The sequence below is a fragment of the Crocuta crocuta genome, unplaced genomic scaffold (genome assembly GCF_008692635.1).
Source record: "Crocuta crocuta isolate KB4526 unplaced genomic scaffold, BGI_CrCroc_1.0 scaffold334, whole genome shotgun sequence".
NCBI lineage: Eukaryota > Metazoa > Chordata > Mammalia > Carnivora > Hyaenidae > Crocuta > Crocuta crocuta.
Genome location: NW_027533260.1, coordinates 5581981 through 5585124, shown reverse-complemented (window position 1 = coordinate 5585124; position 3144 = coordinate 5581981). Strand labels below are relative to the sequence as shown.

The 3144-nt window shown below is 50.8% G+C and overlaps 1 protein-coding gene across 1 annotated transcript in view; it reads left to right on the top strand.

Annotated features, from left to right (window-relative positions):
- The window catches only part of CEACAM19 (CEA cell adhesion molecule 19), a 13869-nt gene that overhangs the window by 2209 nt on the left and 8516 nt on the right, over nucleotides 1–3144 (top strand). The gene's annotated exons all lie outside the window — the stretch shown is intronic.

Here is a 3144-nt window from a genome sequence, read left to right as displayed (position 1 = left end):
AAGGATGAGAGCGCCCCCTGGCTGACTCAGTTGGAAGAGCATGTAACTCTTGGTCTCCAGGTTGTTTGAGCCCCACGTTGGGTATAGAGATTACTTAAATAAAAGTAAATACACTTTAACATTTAATTTCATGTAAAACCTCTATCAAATGTTCTATATCAATTATATCTCAATAGAGCTGGGGTGGGGGGGAAATAATGTCTAAACCCTCTCAGGCCGACTGAGTCATTGACCATGTGTCCCCAGAGGACTCTGATCATGCCATTACTTCTGTGATTTTCATAATGTCCTCTGACTTATCCCATTCCAAACGTATCTCACAAGAATAGTAATTCTTCAAAGCGAGAGAGCGAGAAAGTACCGGTCCTTTAATCATCCAACATCTACCACAGTGGGGTGGTGGGTGGGGGACACAGTGGGTTCTCAGTCAATGTTTATTGAATGAAAAAAATGAATGAAAACTTTCAAAACCAAAAACTCCATGAGGCAGACACCATTGTCGTCTCTACTTTCCAGATGGGGACACTGAGGCCCAGAGCGTGGTAGAGCTGGGACTTGATCCCACAAAGTCACAACGCCAGAGGCTGGGCACTTACCCACTTCCTCTCAGAGGAGAGAAAGAGAAATAAAACCTCCTTATTCATATGTGGGATGCTGATAATGAGCCTGGAAATGATGAATTAAGACCATACTTCAGAGACATTAACAATAATTAGAGCTAACATTATTTGGTGCTTATTACATGCTTGCTTTATGTATAACTCATTTAATCTTCACTGCAGACCTGTGATTGGGAAATATCATCAGACTCATTTCACAGATGAGGGAATTGAAGCACAGGGAGGTCATGATTTGCCCAGTAAAAAAAAAAAAAAAAAAAAGATTAAACAGGATGACGTAATGTGGGATGGGAGGTCATTGAGTAAGCTTGCTGAAGAAGTGACATTTGAGCAGAAGGAAGGAAAGGAGCTCTGCAGATTTCTGAGGGACAGAAGAGGGAAGAGCAAGTGCAAAGGCCCTGAGGCAAGTCTAGCTTGGCGTCAAAGCATATAGACAGAAGGATGCCGTGGCCATAAGGCAGTGAGCAAGTTGGGTGTTTGGAGTCGAGGCCTGAGAGGCACACAGGGGCCAGGCTTGGTGGCCATGGGGAGAACCAAGGAAGCCACTAGAGGAAATTAAACAGAAGAGTGATCTGATACACTTTAACCCACCCATGGTTAAATCTCTGTTTTATTTAGAAGGAATCTGAGATTTGGGTGGTTTAAGTCATGTCCCAAATATCAGCCTCAGGGCTGGGATTTGAATGCAGGGCCACCTGATTCACACACAGAGCCGCCTCTGCAGATGCTGAACAGCTCCTTCACTCGTTCCTTCAGCAAAGCTTCCCCCAAGAGCCTCTTCCCCGAGACCGCCTCGGCGTCGGGACTGCCCTGGTCAGTGCAAGGACACAGTGGAGATTGGGGCAGCCCTGGCCCTGCCGTCCTGGGGGCTCACAGCCCAGCGGGGGAGACAGATATTAACTAATAACCACACACACACAAAATAGATCATTAGGAACAGTGCAGGGACCACGAAGGAAAGGCACATACATAACAGGGATGATGAAATTGTAAATAGCGATAGCAGGGAGGTTGCTCTGGAAAGGTGGTCCTTCAACAATGCTTGAATCATGACTGGCAATTCTAAGTAGAGGGGAAAGGAGCTTTGGGAGGTTTCCAGGCAGAGGGTTTGGTCTGTGCAAAGGGCCTGTGGCAAGAAGCTGTGGGGCTCATGAACTGAGCTGGCAGGAGGCCAGCATGACTGAGGCGGGAGAGCAGGAGAGGCATCCTAGGCCAGCGCTGGGGGATGTTTTCAAGCCAAGCCTCGGGTTTTAAGGGCAGAAGCTCTCTGCAAATGACTCATAGTGTAGGGAGCCTTGTAGAACCCTGGAGGAAGCCCCCTGGAACGTCCGTTCCGGGAGGCCTGGGTTCACAGCTGTCTCCTCGGAGCCTAGAACAGGGCCAGACACACTGCTGAATAAATGAATGGGTGGGGAGCCCCGCAGGGCTGATAGGAAATAGAAGTTGTCAGAAAGGCAAGTGCTCCCTTCTCCTCCAGGGGGCGCCACCTCTGGCTTCCTCTCGGCTCATAGGCTCCACCACCGGGGATTCCTGCCAGACCTCAAGCCGGTGTCAGCATAGGCTTCTTTGCATATCTGCATCTCCGCCTTCCAAAATGCAGAGACAGAAAGCAAGACAGCTGGGGCGCCTGGGTGGCTCAGTCAGTTAAGCGTCCGACCTCAGCTCAGGTCATGATCTCACGGTTCAAGCCCCATGTGGGGCTCTGTGCTGACAGCTCAGAGCCTGGAACCTGCTTCGGATTCTGTGCCTCCCTCGCTCTCTACCCCTCCCCTGCTCACGCTGTCTCTCTCTCAAAAATAAACAAACATTTTATAAAGAGAGAGAGCGAGCTGAAGAGACAGAGAGGCGGAGACAGAATATGGCTGATCCCAGCCTGGCCTGTGGTTTCCGTCCCCTTGAGTGAAGGGTCTGCTCCTTGTCCAAGGAGTGGGAGAGCCCTGGGGATGAGGACTGGACAGATGGACGAGGGCTCAACACCTGCTCTCCTCATATCATAATATGTAATATGTACCTATTGTTTTGTCCACCATGAATCCCCAAGGGCCGAGCAGTGCTTAGCACACAGTAGGTATTTCATAAGTGTTTGTAGCTCCACCTCCCATCCAGGGGCACCCACTGGATGCCAGGCCCCTCTAAGCCAAGCGCTTGGCTGACCTCACTGCATTCCATTCCCACAAGATCTGGGATGACCCTCATTTTACAAAGAGGCCACCATGCGGCTGGGAACGGCAGGAAGCAAGAGCCCTGGCTGGGTCTGAGTCCGTGTCCCTGGCCCTCTGCCACCTGGTTCCTTCTCAGCCCGGTGGGATCCACTCCTTCCTGGGAAATCCCTTGTGGGAAATGCCAGAGGGCTGGGCATAGGGAACAGGAAGCAGAACGGCTTGGCGAAAGGAAGTGCAAAGGAAAAGCCGGAGACAACAGAGGGAACGAGGCATGGGGTCAGGCGTGTCCCCGTGGCAGGATGGGTCTGGCCTGTGCAAAGGGCCTGTAGGGGAGAAGCAGCCAGGGCATTTATATTGGAGGA